General features: G+C 40.1%; 1 protein-coding gene and 1 pseudogene across 1 annotated transcript in view; one reads left to right on the forward strand and one right to left on the reverse strand.

Moving 5' to 3' along the window:
• Positions 1-22,057, reverse strand: part of marchf5 (membrane-associated ring finger (C3HC4) 5) — a 129,668-nt gene that overhangs the window by 99,683 nt on the left and 7,928 nt on the right. The window lies entirely within an intron of this gene.
• On the forward strand, positions 21,081-21,733 carry LOC132826111 (RNA-binding protein with multiple splicing 2-like; annotated as a pseudogene).

A 22,057-nucleotide genomic window follows, 5' to 3' on the forward strand; every position in this document is an offset into this window, starting at 1 on the left:
TCTTTTGAATTGAAGGGGGCTGGAGAAGTGATGGTTTTATGGTGAAGAAGAATCAAAGGCCAGCCAGTACCGTAATGGATGTGAGTTTGGAGATGAAGGCATTAGTGGGTGTTTCAATGATCTCCTCCCATTTTCGACGGTAAGTTTGTACTATGCTTGCCTAAAATAAAGATTTTGTTAAAGTTCTACCTTTACATCAAAAGGCTTTCATAATAAGCAAAAGGACTCAAAAATTGTCAAAGCATGAGGAATCAAATCCTGTTGATGCTGGCCAGATCAACTTTGACAAATCGGCAGACCATATTCAGCTCTAACTCTCCATCATCTCTCCTGAATCCTTCATGTTTCCATGCTGCTTTGAATAAGCCATAATGTAGCTCAGCTACATATTGAGAGATTGGGAGAAAATGAGGACTGCACATGCTGGAGATAGGAGTCTAACATTGGGAGATATAGTGCCATCATCTACAAAATCACCATGAACTCCATGTACTTCCACCTTCATTCCTCTGCCCATGAGCATTCACCGGATGGACAATGCATTCTGCTCTATGTTGGAGTTGTGTTTCCAAGTCCATTACCTTCCTATTAGGAGGACTTCCAAGTCTACTTCCATACCCACTGCTTTCTCTGCCTCTGCCCATGATGTACATCATCCCCAAAATTAAAAATCTGTTACCATGTTGGCTGGTCTTCCATTCTTTAACCTTAATAAACTTCAGTTCAACCATATCACTGCTGTATCCCTTCTATCTTGCACCAAACCCCATCTATCCATCTCCCCAGATGTTGCAGATACCACTCACCTAGATTTTCCTAATGCCTCCAATTTAAGCAAAAAAAATTAGTTGTCACATTTATACCCCTCTATTAATTCATTCTGTTTCTAAAGTTTACTAGCACTTTTCCTTTTAATTCTGCTTCTTATTCACCCCAACCCTTCTCTCATCCATGCCTTCAATTCCTTGGCCTTATATTCTGGACATCCTTCCCTATTACCTTATACTTATTGCTCTACCTGCAAGACCTCTCCTTAAAACTAATTTCTCATCCGGATTGTGATCAAAACTCAATCTCTCTTTTGTGGCATGCCTTCTTTTTATGCCCTTTACATTGTAAAAAGCATTGGCACATTTTTTTCTACATTAGAGATAATACATAAAACCATGACTTGTTCTGACAATCGCATTACAGTTCTCAACATTCACACAGTTAAAAATAACACTTGCTTCAAATTATTCCTTTAAGAGTTACTCAAAATCTGCCCACCAACTGTAAGGCTCAAATCAGAAATGTGGTACAATAAATCTTCACTTACCTAAATGAGAGCAGCTCTGCTCCAACAGCACTCAGGTAGCTCAACATCAACTAAGGCAAATCAACCCTCTTAACTGGGACCCCAGCTAAGACCTTCAGCATTCACACTTCTACCACTGATGTACAGTGGCAGTGTATGCCATCTATAAGATGCACTGCAATAATACATATGAAATACAACTTACTGTAGAAGTAGTGCCTTCAGTCCCTTTAGCCTTTCAAGCCTGCTCCGCTCTTCAATGAGATCTTGACCGATTGTTTGCATTCCAAATTCCGCATCCTCAACTACACTGATAACCTTTAATTCCCTAACCTCAAAAATCAATTTACCTTGCCTTAGAAGCATTTAATGACCCACCTGTGTCTTGCAAGGCAGAGCGTTCCAAAGTCTTACAACTTGCAGAAAAAAAATTCCCCTCATCGGTCTTAAAAACACAACCCCTCATTTCCTCAGCCTCTCAGAGACATCGTTATATAGTACGGAATCATACCCTTCGGTCCACCTGGACATGCCAACCATGTTCCTGAACTAAACTAGTCTCACTTGCCCGCACTTAGCCCATAACCCTCCAAATATTTCCTATTCAAGTACTTATCTAAATGTCTTTTAAATGTTCTAACTGTCCCTGCATCCACCACTTCCTCTGGCAGTTAATTCCACACTCAAATCACTCTAAAAACGCTGCCCCTCTTGTCTTTCATAAATCTTTCTCCTCACACATTTGAAAGATGTTCCTTCGTTTTGAACTCCTCCACCTTAGGAAAAAGGTCTTTGCTATTCACCTTGTCATGATTTTATAAGTCTCTATAAGGGCAACCCTCAACCTCATATCCTCCAAGGGAAAAAAAGTCCAGCCTATCCAATCTCTCCTTATAACTCAAACCCTCCATTCCTGACAATATCCTAATTTTTTTCTGAATCCTCCCCAATTTAATATACTTCCTATAACAGGGCAACCAGAACTGCATGTGGTGCTCCTGTAGAGGCCTCAACACAATGTCCCAACTCCTATATGCAAAGGTTTGAGCAATGAAAGCAAGCGTGCCAAAGACCTTATCCACCCTGTTTACCGGTGACACAAATTTCAAACAATTATGTACCTGCACCCCTACGTCTCGGTTTTACAATACTATCCTGAGCCCAACCATTAATTGTGTAAGTCCTGCCCTTTGTTTTACTAAAATGAAATATTTTGCATTTATCCAAATTAAACTTTATCTGCCAATCCTCAACCAAGTGATCCAATTGATCATAATCTCTTTGTAATCTTAGATAATCTTCTTCAGTGTCAACTAAACCAATTTTGGTGTCATCTGCAAATTTATTAACCATGCTTGCTATATTCTCACCCAAATCATTTACGTAAATATCAAACAGAAGTGGACCCAGTACCAATGCCAGTGAAACACTGCTGGCATGAGGCTTCCAGTCTGAAAAACAACCATCCACCACTAGCTTATGTGCTGTTCTCACCCACAATCCTAAGCATCCTTTCCACATCTACCTTGTCAGGACAGATTTTCTCAAAACTTCAATCAAATCACTCCTCGCTCTGAAATTTCAGTGAGTACAGCCTAGCCTGTCCATCCCTTCCTCATTAAACAACTATGTAAATAATGTATTCTTACTTTTTGTTTTGACTGTGGACTGAAACGTGAAAAGGACTATATTACATTATATCCCCATAGGATCCCCACACCATGCAGTTGTACAAAAAATGTCTTGTTGCCTACCTCAAGCTTTAGAGAAACTGTCAATAAACATTTACAATATTGGTTTTGAGTAATATCAACGATATCAGGGAAATGGTAGCATAATAATAATGATACTGCATTAGAAACCAAAAGCTCAGGCCAAGGCCAAGGCTGGTGGAATTGGAGATCAATTAATGTAATCATAATATATAAAGATAGTTTCATGACCGCCAGGTTCAAGATTAAACATTGATAGTCATTGATAGCAAAATCTGGTTCATTATGGTCTTTGAGAATGAAATGTATCATTTGTACCAGGCCTGACTCCAGACCCAGAGCCTTGTGGTGGACGGTAAATTGCCCTCTGAAATGGTCTACGGAGTTCAAAAAAAAAATTTAGGGATGGACAATAAATGCTGGAATTGCCTCCAATGCTCACATCGTAAGGAAGAATAAACAAAAATATATATAAAGTGAATGCAGCTAATCTTTATATGCTGCGACTATATTAAAAAGACAGTTGCTAAGACAAGAATACTTTTGTTTCACCAAACCACATGCATTAGGCAATTGTTCACCAATGAGCTATTATCAATATGTATTGCATTAGCTTGATTGCACCTGGAGTGGTACCAGAAACTAGAACGGATCTCTGTCTGGAGTGCCTCTGAAAGTTCTTGCTCCCCTATCTAGTAATCCAAGTTGAATTACACTTGGAGAACATAGTTGGGATGCATCCTACTGCTAAATGTCCCCCCCACCCCAACATTCATCCTCAATATTTGCAAGTTTTGAGAAGATTTGTAGCTCAGGTTGAGGTTCTGGATGTAAGTTTGCTTGCTGAGCTCCTTCTCAATACGCAAGTGTACATCAGTTGACTGGAGAGTACCTGAATCTGTACAACCATTATCCAGTGATGCAATTCCTACATAGGATGAAGGAAGAAAATGGACAAGGAACATTTTCTTTCAAAAGACTGTGATCACATATTTCTATTGCATGCTTCAATACTAAATGAAGTCTCATTTATCCAGTAGCAAGTTTTAATCACATCTACTTTCTCTTGGGGATATGGTCAAGTGTTCGACATTTTTAATAAAACATCATCAGTTTCTACTTCAATGAAGAGATCACAAAAAGGCAAATGGACACTTAAAACAGTGGCTCAGTGGTTAGCACTGCTGCCTCACAGTGCCAGGGACCTGGATTCAGTTCCAGCCTTCGGCGACTGTCTGTGTGGTGTATGTACATTCGCCCTGTGTCTGCATGGGTTTCCTCCTGGTACTCTGGCTTCCTCCGAGAATCCAAAGATGTGCAGGTTAGGTGAACTGGCCATTCTAAATTGCCCATAGTGTTCAGGATGCATTAGTCAGGGATAAATGTAGAATAATAGGGTAGGGAAAATGGATCTGGGTGGGTTACTCTTCAGAGGATTGGTGTGGGCTTGTTGGGCCGAAGGGCCTGTTTCTACACTGGAGGAATTCTAGGATTCTAAAACAGCTCAAGAGCACACTTTCACAGCCATCTGTACCAACATGTGAATTTTACTGTCAGTTACTCTTGTTACTTGTTTTCACTGTTATGTTGCACCACTAATTAGTCCATTTTATAATGTTAGGAGAATAGGGCCAGAGGTATCCTTGTGGCAATATTAATAAGAGTCAAGACTCTCATTTAGGTTTCTAAACTCTGAGACATGGTCACTGACAGAACATACATTATGGTGTCAAAATCCTACCCCCAACTTACTTTACATGTCAAAAAGATTGCTGCAATACCACAGCAGCTTCCACAAAAGAAAAGTCTTGAATCAAGCACCAATTAAGTATTCAGTTCATTCACCAATGTTTTGTGCAAATTGGTGGGTGATTTTACTTAAATAGTAATGGCAGTAGTGCTAGAAGAATAATTCATTAACTGTGAAGTATTTGAAATGCTCTGGGAGATAACAGTATGCCAGATAAATGCATTATTTTTCAGTTTTCACATAGTACATAGCTTCACAAAAGGTTATTAGAGACAGGGATGCTTCTGCTGTTTTGATAGTTGAAAACGCATTACAGTACAATTTGTTTGCTCTGACTGCGGGAGTCAAAAAACCGTTAATCCCATTCAATATTTTGTAACCAAGAAACATAGATGCACAAGAAGAAATATATGAGCAATAGTCTGGGGTTCCAAGTTGGTTGCTTGTCATGTGTGCATGGCGGACCTCTCTATATTAACTGAACTAAAAATAACACAGCAACCCAAAAGCCTAGATTTTGTACGAAGACAATTGAGGCCATCAACACCTAGAGGGAATAGTAGATCAGACACCAACATCCAACCCAAATACAGTTAAACAGAAAAGTCAAGAGAGCACTGTCTGAATGGCCCTGCTCTTCCAAGAGTTTTGACACAACAGGGTTTTGCTAAAAGATCAAGTGTGGAAATCAATGAAGGAGTGAAGTAGTGGTACTTCAAACCTGATATTAACATGTCAGAATATTAGGGCTTGTCTGTTCAAGTGTTTGCGAATTTCTAATGCTGTGATGAGCTTTAGTTATTGCCAATGACCTTGCTCACATTGAAACTCATCTTTAAAAGTATAACATTTTGTTATTTCAAATTTTAATTAGTATTTGGTAATGAAGTTATTTTAAATTTTAGTGGTTTTGACTCAAACGTAGAGGGCACGATAAAGACATTTGTAGATGATATGAACATTGTTATCAACCAGGTGCCAAAGAACAAAGGCTGGGACTATTGGAAGATAACAATGGCTTGGTCAGGAGGGAAGAAAAGTGGCAAATGGAATTCAACCAGAGAGGTGTGACAATGTATCACTGAGGAGCAAATAAAGCAAGGGGATGTAAAATAAATGCTCAAAATCTAAAAAGTATGGAAACAGAGATCTTGAGTCAAAGTCCACAGAAAACTGAAAGTTACAGAACAAAAAGATAAAAGTTGTTGTGGTTCTGTTTGCCGAGCTGGGAATTGGAGTTGCAGACGTTTCGTCCCCTGTCTAGGTGACATCCTCAGTGCTTGGGAGCCCCCTGTGAAGCGCTTCTGTGACGTTTCCTCCGGCATTTATAGTGGTTTGTATCTGCCGCTTCCAGCTGTCAGTTCCAGCTGTCCCCTGCAGTGGCCGGTATATTGGGTCCAGGTCGATGTGCTTATTGATGGCGCTCATCCACAGGAACTGACAACCGGAAGCGGCAGATACAAATCACTATAAATGCCGGAGGAAACATCACAGAGCGCTTCACAGGGGGCTCCCAAGCACTGAGGATGTCACCTAGACAGGGGACAAAACATCTGCAACACAAATTCCCAGCTCGGTGAACAGAACCACAACAATGAGCACCTGAGCTACAAATCTTCTCCCAAACTTTGAATGATAAAACTTGTTAACATTGCATGCAAGATTTTTTTGGATAAATTATAAGAGCAGGTGGATTATGTTAAAACAGTATGAAACAATTACACTACAGCAAGAATACGGTATATAGTTCTAGTCACCGTATTACAGGAATAAAAGGATTATGCTTGAGGGAGGGGAGAACAGATTTATGAAGATGATCTTATCAGGAATGGAGAACATTAACTGCGAGGAAAGAAATGACTGGTTGCAGGGGTGGAGGGGGGGGTGTCTTCTTTGGAATAGAAATGTGGAGAAGAGATTTGGTTGAAGGGTTTGAAACGATGATGGTCGATAAGTGCAGATAGACAGGGCTTGTTTATGTTAGCAGTGGGATCAACAGCAAAGGAGTAAAGTAGGGAAAAATCAATAAGACTTTCTTATCACCAGAGGATGGTGGGATATCAGACCTCTCCGCCTGAAAAGAACAATAGAGCCAGAAACCAAGACAAAATAAAGCCTAGATATATTCTTATATGGCCTATTCTACTGGTGGTTTAACTTCTGTCCTATGAACCTAAAGCTGTAAAGTGGGATTTGGATGGATTGCTTTTCCCTGCAAACAGGGACAGGAGGACACCAAATGGTTTCTTTCCATGCTAAAAGTGTTTTAATTGATTCACTTTTTCTCAAATCACATTTTTTGTTTTCTCTATTTTGCTTTTTGTACAGACTTTGACACTGAACTAAATAGTTTAATGCATATTTCTTGTTTTAAATACAGTGGATCTCATTCAAGATTCTGCAACTTGATTAGTTGTGGTGATACACTGTTGCTTGTCATGTTTACATAAGCCTCAGATCTCCTGTTGAAAACAAAAATATTGTTTCAGCTCTCCAATTACTGCAATCACTTCGCAAAAGCCTGCATAAAGTTTAAGAATAAATGTAGGCGTATGAATGACAAGTATTTAGCCACAAAACTGTTAATACTAACTGATCAGAAATAAACTTGTAAAAAATTGAGAACATGTTCACCTTGGAGGGACATTCAAACATGGATCAATTCTCAGAATAAGAGTTTGACTATCCAGGACGAAAACAAGGAGAAAGGTTTTCACTTAATTGTGCATTTTTGAAATTTTCCATGCCAAAGAGCTGAGAGTGTTCGCTTGTTTTTTTTCCAAGAGAGCTCCATAGACTTTTCGTCGCTAAGGGAAATAAGGAAGTTATGGTTGAAGTAGAAGATCAACCATTATCTTGCTGAAAGGCAGAGAGAGCAATCTTGAATGTCAAATGGCCGACTTAATGCTACTTCATATATGCATTAGCTGTCAAGTCAAAATACTTGAATCTAAAAAAGGCTACTAAGCATTTAAAGAAGAAACATAAATTAGTACAGAAAGCAAGTATAAAACAACATATACAGAATAAACAGTTGATAATACAAGAAAATACAGGAACAAAAAAATACAAAGCAGAGTCCAGCCAATCACAAAATGGTTACAATCATTAACCACTCCCTAATACCTACCAAGCTCGCACTTAAAACAATACCATGGCAACTGTCTCAATTGTCTTCCTGCACAAACCCCACAATATTCACTATCCTCTGTGTAAAATAATTATGTTTAAGCTGTCTGGGGCTTCTGTAAACCTCCACTGCTGCAGTTTAAAAAAATGCAGGCTTTTTTTTAACATATCATAGTTAAAATTTCTCAAAATAAAAAGAATGCTTCCAAAGGTTAGGTGATGAGAAATATATGGTAAGGTCCTAGGAGGTGTTGCTGAACAAAGAGACCTTGGAGTGCAGATTCATAGACTCCTTGAAAGTGGAGTTGCAGGTAGATAAGATAGAGAAGGCGGCGTTTGGTATGCTTTCCTTTATTGGTCAGAGTATTGAGTACAGGAGTTGGGAGGTCATGTTGTGGTTGTACAGGACTGTTGGAATATTGCGAGCAATTCTGGTCTCCTTCTAATCGGAAAGATGTTGTGAAACTTGAAAGGGTTCAGAAAAGATTTACAAGGAAGTTGCCAGGGTTGGAGAATTTGAGCTATTACAAGAGGCTGAATAGGCTGGGGCTGTTTACCCTGGAGCATGGAGGCAGAGGGGTGACCTTATAGACATTTATAAAATCATCAGGGGCATGGAAAGGATAAATAGACAAAAGTCTTTTCCCTGGGGTGAGGGTGTCTAGAACTAGAGGGCACAGGTTTAAAATGAGAGGGGAAAGATATAAAAGGGACCTAAGGGTCACCTTTTTCACACAGAAGGTGGTACGTGTATGGAATGAACCTCCAGAGGAAGTGGAGGCAGCTAGTTTAATTGCAACATTTAAAAGGCATCTGGATGGGTATACGAATAGGAAGGGTTGGGAGGAATATGGGCTGGGTGCTGTCAGGTGGGATTAGATTGGGTTGGGATATCTGGTCGGCATGGATGAGTTGGACCGAAGGGTCTGTTTCCATGCTGGACATCGCTGTGACTCTAAATATGAGCAGTGCTAAAAGGTGTGGCTGCACTATACACCAGCACCCTTTACAGCTCAATCCACTGTAATCTCATTGGATATGCACACTTACTCCCTTTGCTACATTTCCCAAACTTCAGTTACAAAGTCTGTATTGCTTCGAATTGTTAATTTAATTAAGAATTAAAATCCATCTCATTTTATTGCCAGTCATTTCTCAAGCACTGTTTCCCTCAAAGACAAATTTTGCTTGTGTGCAACATATACTGAAGTTTCATTGTGATTTAATTATATGAAATTTGAAAACTACAATCTTTTCAATTAAAGAAAAAGCCAGAAAGTCAATGAGAGCTAAACATGAAATTTTAAACTACAAGTGAGAAGATTCAACGTTCCCCTCCTCCTAACAGCTTTGCAAATACAAGAGAAGAAACAGGAACAAAAAGGAGACCATTTGGTGCTTTCAGTCAGTTCAACAACAGATCATCTGCACCAACCTTACTTCCCTTATATCCCTTGACCCCTTACTATCTCAGTCGTGGATACATTCAATGACCGACTACGCAAAGATTTGTGGAATAGCCAAAAAAAGTAGTTAATCTTCGAGTTAAGAAATTTCTTACCTCAAAGTGCTTGATCCTATATTGAGATTGAACTTGAGGCAACTAAGTTTATACTCTCCAGCTTTTAAAGCAGGAAAAAACCCATGACTTTTTTCCCCCCCATCAGAGGATGGTGGGACTTTAGAACTTTGTCTGAAAAGGACAATAGAGCCATGACTAAATAAAACCCTGGATATATTTTTATTGGGCCTAATCTAGTGGTGGTTTAACTTCTGCCCTGTGGACCTGAAGCTGCAAAAGTAGAATGTGGCCAGCTTGCGAAAATATCCACCAAGCATTCTTACAAGAATTTTATGATTCAATTAGAACAATTCTCATTTTCTAAACTCTAAGGAATGTTTCCTCATGAGAACTTTTCATTCTTTCTCCGTGCCTCATGCTAGTTGCTACTTCAAATATCTTAAGTTTTCCTTTTCATAAATCTTTGTTAACGTAGAAAAACGTACCTCAGTAAATCAGAGGCTTTATTCAACAGAATTTCACAACAATTATGGTCAAGGGAGGGGAGATCAAGCTGATCAGAAGCTGGGTCAGAGAGAGATTGTTGGGAGTTTCTTTAAAAGGGAAAGAGTGCAAGGGAGGCAAATCCAAACCTTGGCAATTTTTCATGGGCAATTCATTCATGGGTTGAAGGCATCATTTATTGCCGTCTCAGTTGCTCAGATAAGAGTCAACTGCATTGCTGGGGGTCTGAGTCACATGTAGATCAGGACAGGTAAGAATCAGAGTTGCGCAGCACGGAAACAAACCCTTCAATGCAACATGTCCTTGCTGACTAGATATAGTCAGTTCTGAAAGAACACTATGCTTCCGTTTTTGTGCAGTCTCGCGTTCAGAAAATCACGCAATTGCCTCACCATTTAAACCAATGGGGATAGAATAGAGTTATAGCCAATACAGGTAAGGAAAGTCTGCATTCGAAATATTTCAATTGCATTAAAGCCAATTCACGTTGAAGAAACATACGTTACAATAGAATCGACTGTATCATAAATTATTCTAGTCCTAATTGCCAGCATTTGGCCCATATCCCTCTAAACCCTTCCTATTCATGTACCCATCCAGATAAGTTTTAAATGTCGTAATTTATCAACCTCCACCACCTCTAGCAGCTCATTCCATACCACTTTCTGCATGAAAGGATGCCAGTTTTTCCCTAAATCATATTAGTGAATGAGATGGGTTTTTGGTCATCAATAGACTCTCAATTCCAGATTTCTATTTCATTCAAAATCCATCATCGACCATGACGGGATTTGAACACTGGATCCCAGAACATTACAGGTACTTGGGTCTCAGAGTTAACAGTCCAGTCATAATATCACTAATGAAGACATGGTCACCAATAATGGAGTGATTAAAATCAGAGAAACAGACATATGTTGGTGGATTCCCCCATGATTTTGCTGGTGGTAAATATCAGATTATCTGCTGTTTTACAAGGACAGAACTACTGCATACTGTGTCGAATCCAAAATCCATTGAATGCAGCTTCTGATCACATTGCTACAGATAAATGCAGCTCTCTAGCCTTCACTGCAATCTACTTAGGAGAACATACAAAAAAAAATTAAAATTTCACCTAAGTTAAAATTAACATTGCAACAATAACTTGAGCAATAAAATTTTCTCTATTAAAAGCATCTGCTTTCTCTACTCTTATGGGCTAGACCAAACACCTTCAAAACACATTAATAAAAAAGGAAACCTGGATTCTCACTTTTTTTTTTAACTTCAAGGCAAGTCCAAGTACTGTATTCCAGCTGTGATTCAATTGGTCCAACTACTACGCTTTAAGCAAAACAGTTTATTCTTACACCACAGTTAACATACAGACAAAAAAAAATTGCCATAACTTTATCGAAATATTTAACTGTTCCAAGAGAGCTACATCCCATAATCACATCCTTGGCAAATGCAAATTCAGCAAAATAGATTTCTCTGGATGTAGGTTTGCTCGGTGAGCTGTAAGGTTCATTTCCAGACATTTCATTACCCTACTAGGTAACATCTTCAGTGGGCCTCAGGCGAAGCAATGCTGAAAATTCCTGCTTTCTATTTATATGTTTGGGTTTCTTTGGGTTGGTGATGTCATTTCCTGTGGTGAAGTCACTTCCTGTTCCTTTCTCAGGCGGTGGTAGATGGGGTCTAACCCGATGTGCTTGTTGATAGAGTTCCGGTTGGAATGCCATGCTTCTAGGAATTCTCGCGAGTGCCTTTGTTTGGCTTGTCCTAGGATGGATGTGTTGTCCCAGTCAAAGTGGTATCCTTGCTCACCTGTATGTGAGGATACTAGTGAGAGAGGGTCATATCTTTTTGTGGCTAGTTGGTGTTCACGTATCCTGATGGCTAGTTTTCTGACTGTTTTTCAAATGTACTGTTTGTTACAGTCCTTGCATGGTATTTTGTAAATGATGTTAGTTTTACTCACTGTCTGTATGTGGTCTTTCAAGTTCATTAGCTGCTGTTTTAGTGTTGGTGAGTTTGTGGGCTACCATGATGCCAAGGGTATGTAGTGTTGGTATACCAGTAGTTCTGCTCACTAGAGTTCTGATCTTTGTTTTATATTATTTTTTCATAGAAGTGTTTTATAAATACAGGGGGGTCATACTAAGTAAACGTATGAAATAATGTTCAGTACTATACAGTGTAATATGATATGTTGTTTCGTATTGTTGAATTGTTGAAATAAAACAGGGACTCATTCGAATTAGAATCGCTGTGTGGAAACTACCCTTCGGCCTAACAAGTCCACACTGTCCCTCTGCAAAGTAACTCTCACAGACCCATTCCCCTACCCTATAATTACCCCTGACTAATACATCTAGCCTACACATCCGTGACCACTATGGGCAATTTAGTAAGGCCAATTTACCTAACCTGCACATCTTTGTGATTTTGGGAGGAAACCAAAGCACCCGGAGGAAACCCATGCAGATACGTGGAGAATGTGCAAATTCCATACAAACACAGTTGCCCGAGGCTGCAAGTGAACCTGGGTCCCTGGCGCTGTGAGGCAGCAGTGGTAACCACTGAGCCATCGTACCACCCTTTAGGTCAATAAAATTATCAATTGTGGTGTTTTTGCAAGTTTAAATGGGTGTCTGGAGTTTCAGTCAGGTTAGAGGTAAAAAGTACATGCCAGAAATAAGTGCAACATCAGCCTGATCTCGGGTGCTGCAAATTTGAATACTGATCATGACCAACCTATCATTAAATGTTTCTGGGAGAGGAACTCCACCCTTGCTGGGTGAGTTACGCTAGTTTCACTGGGGTGAGTTTTGCTCAGCCAAAAATCTGAATAATAAGAAAATTAGCCATGTTTAAAAGATTGCCATTAGAAACTTATTCAAATTGATCTTCATCGTATAAAGCCTTACTGACAAATAGTGGTCTTCAAATTGCCAGAAAAAAGGCAAAAACTCATTAAAAGAATTTTAAATGACAACTATTTTGAAATGTTTAAACCAATAATCTTTTCTTAGATTGTAACTACATCTAGCAACTGTTCAAAACTTAAATTCATCCAAAAGCTGGTCCAAATCAATGACTTGTGCACTAAACATCTAGAAACAAAAATCAAGTAGTCATGATTCATGGAAGCAACAGTCAATATCTAAAAATCATGAATGACTCCATGATCAAATAAGAGGTTTATGCAGAAATTACAGTGCTGTTTTAGAATTTCCATGCAACCATAATTTAAAGCTACAGCAGCCCTCAATTTTATAGGAACTTCGCAGTGTGAAAACTTAAAAGTATGCAGTTGTGTATCTTTTGAAAAAAAACAGACAATCATAACTACAGGTTTAACAATGCAACTGTTCCATTAAATGAAGTCTACAAAAAGTATTTCTGGCACAAAGTACCTCCTTTTCACCAAATTTTCTTACATTTTCTCTTGAATATTCCAAATTCTTGTTTTGATGCAGTTTAATTGTCACCAGTTACTCTAATACTTCTCCCAAGAATATGCAATTGTACAAATATCACCAGGCTTTCTGACCAGGTTCTTGGATTGCATCATAGATAACCCTCTATAAAAACTTATGGTTAGTTGGAGAAGACACCCATTTCTCTCACTCACATTCAGTAACACAGAGCCAAATATAGCCTATGATTGTGACCAGCTAGCTTCAACACAAAATGGGAGAATAGACTGACACAAAAAAGTTACAGCAGTAAAGGAGGCCACCTGGCTCATCAAGCCCATAGCAACAAGAGCAAATGCCCCATTCCCTTCCATGCAGGAACTTTATCCCCCTTCAGGTGCTTATCCAATTCTCTTTCGAAAGCCAAGAGGCAATTTGCCTCCACTGCCTTTGAAATGTACTGCCTTCCAGCTTGTAGTCACTTGCTGTATAAAAAAATTCCTAATGTTATTATTTAATTATTTTGCCAATCATTTTACATCTTTAAACTTTGCTGATTTCTGTGGCTCAGTCAGTCACTGAGTAAGCTTGTTAATTGATTAGGAAACCCTTCATCTCCACTTAGAATAATGCAAAATTCCTTTGATAATTTAGTAAAAAATACACAGCAAAACGGTTAATGAGTTCAAAAACTCATGGAACTATTTTAAATTCAGGTGAAGCAGAGTTTTGTGGTGGCTGATGATCCTTAATTTGTTACAGGATTTTGTCTCATGTAACCCAAACATAGCTACAAATGCTCTCAAATTCAAAAGTCAAATGAAAATAAGATAAAACACAGTAAGAGTGAAAAACAAAATTATTCCAAATGTTATTAGTTTACACAGTGTTGGCCTTGAGCAAGGCCAGAATTTAGAACTGGAAAAGCTCCATAACCAGTTTCCAATGAGTGCTATACTCTCTGAAGTGCAGATACAGCTTGCCACGTCCTAAATACAGTCAAACATCTTTTGCAATTATCACTGCACCATGACACCAAGCACTTCCTGCATCCAGCCAAATATATTTTGACTGGATACAGGAATATATGAATGAGATACAGTGCTTGGTGTCATGGTTCAGTGATAATAACCTGTCTCTCAATGCCGACAAAACAAAAGAATTGATCATTAACTTCAGGAAGAAAGGAGGAGAACACACAGCTATCTACAACAACAGAGCTGAAGTGGAGAGGGTTGAGAGTATCAAGTTCCTGCGAGTGTCAATTACCAATGATCTGTGCTAGACCTCTCACATAGATGAGACGATCAAGAAAGCTCAACAAAGCGTCTTCTTCTGCAGACTTAGGAAATTCGGCATGTCCGTAAGAACCCTCACCAACTTTTACAGAGGCACCACTGAAAGCATTCATTCTGGGTGCATAACAGCTTGATAGGGCAACTGCTCTGCCTAGCACCGTAAGAAACCACAAAAAGTTGTGTGCACCACCTAGACCATCACAGAAGCCAACCTCCCATCCATGGGCTCCATTTACCCCCGCTGCTGCCGCGGAAAGGCTGCCAACATAAAAAAACATGCCACCCCAGTAATGCTCTCTTCCAACCTTTTCAGCTTGAACACATGCAACAAACAGGTTCCACAACAGCTTCTTCCCTGCTGTTATTAGACTGCTGAATGGATCTGTCTAACTTCAAAGAATGATGATCTATTTTTGTATACCTGCTGTGTAGTCGTAACCTTGTATTCCTCACTCTAAGCGCCCAACGATCGGTGTGTCGTTGTTCGTTACAATCTGCCTACACTGCTCGCAAAACAAAGCTTTTCACTATACTGTGTGTAGCCACGTGTCATTACAATAAATCAAAATCAAATTCTAGAACATGCCTACACATCTGCAGGAAAACAGGCAGGTCACCGGGCCAACATTCATTAAAATTCACAGGGTCACTACCATCCTTAGTTGAAGAGCATACTGCATTTATGATGGTGTCATATCAGTTCTGTTGTGCGTGACACTACTACACAAATTTCTACAATTGCGTCTGTGTAATCTCTCGAATGACTTCCTGCAAGCCTAGTCATTAGATTAGTTGACCTCACCCTGCTTTTTGGCGTGAGCAGCTGCAACCTGTTTGAAGTCAGCCTGGTTAAAGCAATTTGTGACAGCAGTCTAACTAACTTCTATGCCTAATCCTACATCAACACTGCCCATAGTATGGTGAGATTGTAGTCCCGCCTCTGGTCATTGGCCTCGATAAATTGGTTACCACGGATAGTGAGTTTTCAAGTTCCTAACCATTCATTACTGTAAAAGGGCAGGGATATAGGGCAATTACAACAACTAATAACTTAATATAAAGCATGAAAGGGTTGTCAAGTAAGCAGGTGCACTACAGCTGTAGCATGTAGCAGCTGCTTGCAGCTTGAGCAACGTCAGATTTAAAATGAAGAGCTGAATTCCGAGCTATAGAGATTGTACCACATCAAGGAAGGGGCAGGTTACTTGTACACTTTAGTCCAAAAGGCAGGTACATCTCAAAGCAGGTATTTCGAATATGGTCTGTGATCAAGAACAGGTGGTTGTCACTGCAGGAGAGACAGAGAAGAGGGCCCCCTCCAAGGTGCAGCTCTCAAGGATCCTACTCCTTGCAACTGCCCAACAGTTACAAGATTCTTGGACACGAGTGGGGATTGCAGGGAGCCATTTGATTGGAGGGTGGAAGAAAGCGCACTATTGTGGTAGGAAACGGTTTCGTAAGCAGCTTAGATACTATTCTCTGTAGTCACGAACTGAGGTCCTGAAGGCTTTGTTGTCTGTCTGGTGCCAGGGTTATGAACCTCTTTTGGGGCTGAGTGGAACTTGGAGTGAGAGGGAATGGATCCAGTTTCATTGTCAATGTTCGTAACCAATGACTTCAGTAGGAGTAGAAAAGGAGGGGGTTTTGCTGAAGGATTTTGAACAGTTAGAGGTTCTGTTTTCCAGTCCATCTCCTAAGGTAATAATCTCAGGATTATCACCTGAGCCATGGGCAAATTGGCATAAGGTGAATAAAGTGAAAAGGAAATTAAATACATCGGTTAAGAGATAGGGTGGGGAGGTCCTAGGGGTGCTCTTCGGAGGGTTGGTGCAGACACGATAAGCTGAATGGCCTCTTTCTGCCCAGTAGAATAGAACAGAAATTTATTGTCACCTGTTCAGGAAGAATAGGTTTCAGCTCATGTGGCATTAGCATCAGTATGGGGGGCAAAAGGGAGCTGCACTAATGGAATGGGTATCAATTTAATGGTGTTCGGACCAGGATCTTGATAAATCGATGAAATGAATTAGGGCTGTAAATTAAGTATAGGGAAGGGAAGAAAGTGGGAAATGTAAGCTTACAAAGAAAAAGGATATGGCGACTTCAGAATAGCTATTTAGATAATGATGTCCAAAAAGGGGACAAAGCATGAAAGCATAAAAGAGACTAGCAGCAAACAGGGCCTAAATAGGGGGCAAAAAGTAAAAAGACAGAATTAGTAGCTCTTTATTTAAAAGTGCATAGCATTCTGGTTAAAAAAAACATGAATCACAGCACAAAGAAAGGTTAATGGGCATGCCCTTAGAGCCATTATGAAACAAAAGGAGATCAAAACTGGGAGTCTGTGATTTTTCAGGTGGACATGCAGGAAGGAAAGGGTGTAGGGTAGTTTTGAGAATGAGATTGAAGAAGTACAATAGCAAAACATTATCTTGGATCAAATGATGTAGAATCCACATGAGTGGAGGAAAGAAATAAAATGGTAAGATGACACAGATGGAAATACTCCACATGGTCTCTACCAGTTGTTGTGCTGTAAGACAGCGAATAAATCAAGAGATGAAGAAGGCATATCATAGAAGCAGTGTATGAACCTTGTGATTTTAATCTTCATACAGGAAAAATAAAACTACATAGCGATGAGGGCACAGCAGTGTGGATTGCACTGGAAACGAGTTTAGCAGAAGAGACAGCAGATATTTAAAAATAATAGCTTTAGTATGAGTTCCGAACTATCTCCCAGTGAGGAAGAAGGATTCTTGGAAAGGGGATTAACTGACCATGGTTCCTCAAATGGAACTTGACAGCAGTATCAAACTTAATGAAAAAAGAAGTAGCTTCTTGGAGAATGAAGGTGGTGAAACAATAATGGGGAAATCAGGAAATGGTGGAGGAATTGAAGACATACTTTGCATTACTCTTCATTAATAACATTCCAACTAATCACAGGGCTGAAAAGAGATGTGGAACAAAATAAATACAACAACGATCATGGGGAGTAGTGAAACTAATGGGGCTGAAGACTGATCTGTCCCATGGGCCTGATGAGGATGCACTGGTAGTAATTGATGAATCGTTAAATTCTGGAAAAGTGCCAGAGGACTGGAAAACTGGCAAGGCAAAAATACTAATTTGAAAAAAAAAGAGGCAAACAAAAGGACAACTACAGGCCTATTAACTTAACATCTCATTTGGGAAAATGTTGGCGTCTATAATAAAAGGATATAATAAAGCATTTAAAAATATGTAATATGATCAAGCAGAGGCAAAGAAGAAATTATGCCTGACAAATTTATTAGAATTCTTTGAAGAGGCAAAAGCAGAATAGAAAGGGGAACCAATAGATGTAATATATTTGCATATCAAAAAAAACCTCAATAAGTTGGCACACCTTAGGTTATTAAGATAAAGAGTCCATAATGACGGGATAGTATTTTAGCAGGATAGAGGATTGGCTAACTGATACAAGATAAGAGTTGGGATAAGGGAGGCATTTTCAGGATGCCAACTGTAACCAGTGAAAAGTCACAGGGATCAGTGCCGGTGCCTTAAATTAGGGGGTACAATTATCAAGGGACCACAGGACTTAGTTGTATATTTGCAGATCATTGAAGGTATAAGGGCGTGTGAAGACAGCATACAGTGTCCTTGGCTTTATTACTAGGGACAAGAATATGAAGGCAATATTCAACCTCTAGAACACATGTTAGACAAGAGCTGAAGTGTTCTGCACAGTTGTGGGCGTAATATCATAGGAAAGATGTGAGTGTGTTGGAGAGAGTGCAGGAGCGATTTGTCAGTAGTGATTCCAGGAAGGGGGAAGGAAGGAATGGCCTATTATTAGTGGTATTATTGTTGAACTGTTAATCCAGAGTCTCAGGTAACATTCGGGGGACTCAGGCTCACATTCCACCATGGTAACTTCTGAATTCAATAATTAAAACTAACTGAAATTAAGAGTCAAATGACAATTATGAATCCATTGTTGGAAAAAAACAATCTGGTTCATTAAAAATGTTCTTTAGGGAAGGACACAGTCATCCTAACTTGGTCATGACTAACATGACTCCAAACTCTCAGCAATATGGTTGACTCGTAACTGCCCACTGGGGTGGGCAATAAATGCTAGCCTAGCTAGCAACACACATGAATTAATATAAAAAACTTCAGGTGAGAATAGACTGAAGTTGAAACTATTCCCATTGGAGAGAAAATTTCATGAAAGCTTTCAAAATCCTGGGTGGGCAGGAAAGGGTAGATAGGGAGAAGATGTTCCCACTTGTCAAAGGGGCAAGAACGAAAGTGCACAGATTCAAAATGCGATAAGCAAAAAAAAAATTCCACACAGCAATAGTTATGAGATGTTAAAGGGTTAATTTGTTCTGCTGGCATGTAAGAAATCAGATGTCCCCAGGGGGTGTATTTTTCTGTCTTGAAGGCAGGATGTGACAATCTAATCATATTTGTAAATGCTGTAGTCTAATGAATAATCTAATCAAAATCACTTTACATTGTTTTTGGGTGGCATTTGACTATCGGGGCAGTGGCAGGAGATTGTGTCTTGCATAAATGCCTAACCAGGATGTAAAAACTTGTATAAAGGGAGGATGGTTCCATTGTTCAGAGAGCCTCGCTTGACACACTCCACCAGCACTACAAAGTGTTAAGTGATGCTCCAAAAGCTTGTACTTGCTTAAATAAACTCTGGATGTTCACAGAAGTTGGTGGATTGCAGTAGCATCAAGCATGCAAGAATCTCAAAAGGGAACCTAACGTTTGGTGACGAGAGTGTGATCCCAACATATATGGAGCTTCTAGGCGGATTGAGTAAGTGATCGCCTGTGTGATGGTAACATGTGACAGATGGGCTCATCAGGTAAGATTTACCTTGATCTCTCTCACAAACCTATCACTCAGTCAACCCCTCATCCCCAAGACTCTGTAGTGATGGAATCTGAGATAACTTAAGCACTTGTACACCGATGAGTTCGTCCCACGGAGGTTGGAGTCCCCCAGAATTCAGAGGTTAGCGTCCACTAATAGTGGGATTGAGGTCTCGGAACATAGTACTGCCTGTCTCAAATCACCCTACCTTAGACCAGTTGTTAAGAAGAGAAATTTCCCCTATGCGAAGGTCAGGACCCTGAAATGGGTGTGGAGACTGAGGACACTAGACTTATATCTCTCTGTAAATTAAGAAGTCGAGCTTTTAAAAAAAAAAAGGGCAGCTGTTGGATGAGTTGGGTGTTGGAACCCCTTCGCATCTGTTATGCCAGGATGACCCCCAAAACGAGGAACAGTTCAGGCGCTGGTCAGGATGTTTAAATAAAAAAAATTGGAAAATGAAATTTGGCCAATGGGAGGAACTTGTCTAAAAGCAGAGAGGCAATTTGGAAATGTAATACGGGGACTAAATGAAAAACTTTAATATCCATGTGGAGAAAGACTGCTGAGGAAATAATTAATACATCCAAACAGGCCAGGTGGGAGAAAAACACACATCAAAGAGGGATCAGAGTATGAGATCATAAGAGAAACTCTAACCCTCTGAAGAGTCAGTGTGAGGATTATGATATGAGTAGAGAAAAACAGGAAAAACTGAGAAAGGAGAGGCAAAATATGGAATCAGGGTTGAAATACCAAGCTGGACTATCAAGTGTGAATACCAGGAGGTTCCACCTGGTATGTCTAGTCTGCCAATGTTTCAAAAATAATGGCACTGATGACCAGCTATGGTCACAATATGGATTTCTGACCTTCTCAGACTCCTATTCAGAACTCACTATATGTCCGAAATCTCCTCAAAGCCATCATCCTCCCCAAACAATTGGCCATAATCAAATGTGCTGCCCAAGTAATGGACAATACTATGGCAATGCTAAAGCTGATTGAGCTGCCAGAGACACAGCAACAGCCTGTAATTCTTTTGTGTCCTCTATGCTAAATCGCTCACCTACCTCCAAACCAACGAGCATACCAGACATTGTCACTGTGCAGTGTTTACAGAGGGATGCCCCAACCCAGAAAAACAAATAGGGAAGACACATGGGTGTTTGCACTCTGTCAAAAGGCCTCTGGATCACTCCAGTTGGCCAAGTGTGTATTCCTGATCCTTTGTTACCAATGCTTATTGATGGTCTTCGTACTGATACCCAACTTGGCAAGGAGGGAATGAGAGGGGAAATGCAAAGATACTGTCAGCAATTAACATAGTCTCTAAAGTTTCTCCGTTCACAGGTAAAGCTCGCCTCTCTAAACCTTGATCCATATCCCACTTCATTTACCCAGTCCCCTGGAAATGTTAGCCATTGTGCACACTCAGCGCCAAGTCACATTGCTCAGTGTTTGTGACAGACAATTAACCCAGAACGTACTGCGCTCATTCTGGCTACACCTCCTGCTCTCCCAACACCACCTGCCCAGAGTAGGGGGACATAATGGTTTCAATCATCTCTCCAGGCATGAGCACCAAAAGTGATGAAGCTAACAATGGTGAGGAGGAGGCCCGGACACTCTGTCAGTAGCCTTCTTATGGATATTAAACCACGTGAGCTTTACCATCTCTCTTTCAACCATTTAAGGGATATGAAGGTTCACTGATCAAGCTAACATCAAAACAGCCAGTTGAGATTCTTATATTTACCAACAGAGCGGGAGCAGAACATCAAACAATGCATTAAACACATTCAATTTGATTCCAAAAATCCTCAGACTTTCCGGATGAAATTTGCAAAGGCGAACAGATGGCCAAAAGCAAACTGATGGCTACACCTAACCCCAGAAATATGCACCCTGCCTTGGGAGTGTACTTCGTTGCATAGGGCCCCTACGATTTTGCCAGAACAGCACTGATCCCTGCATCTCCAGAGGCCTGGACTCCCTATCCACCACACACAAAAGAACTGACCGCTGCCATTCCACAAACTACGTTCACTTACCCTGCTGCTGCGGCTGCAGTTGCAGCTGCTGCACTTCACGCTCCGATGCACTGGTAGCATCTGAAGCACCTCTGCAAGGATGGAAGTCTAATCAGTCTTGTCCACAAATTCAGATTTCTCCATGGAGCGATGTACAAGGACAGACTGGATTTTGTTTTCAGGTTGAACTTTACTGAAGGAAAGTTTGGATAACTGGATCATTTCCACTCAACTTGGAAGGGGTGGAGTGGTTGCAAAAGGACTGTGGATTTAAGAACTTTACTGGTGAACACATTTTCCACATGGGAGAATCCTATTGACTGCATGGACTAGTAACTCTTGTTATTATAATCAATTTATGTGGTCTGTCAATAACTTGCTTAAATACTGGCTGTCAGATTCTTATGAATAAACTGGTAGTGCCTTTTTCAGCCCCATTTAGTTGGTTATCATGGAATGATAAAGGAGGGAATGAGATGTTAAAGGGTTAATTTGTTCTGCTGACATAAAAGAAGTTGGAT

This window comes from Hemiscyllium ocellatum, chromosome 22 (assembly GCF_020745735.1).
Source record: "Hemiscyllium ocellatum isolate sHemOce1 chromosome 22, sHemOce1.pat.X.cur, whole genome shotgun sequence".
Taxonomy (NCBI): Eukaryota; Metazoa; Chordata; class Chondrichthyes; order Orectolobiformes; family Hemiscylliidae; genus Hemiscyllium; species Hemiscyllium ocellatum.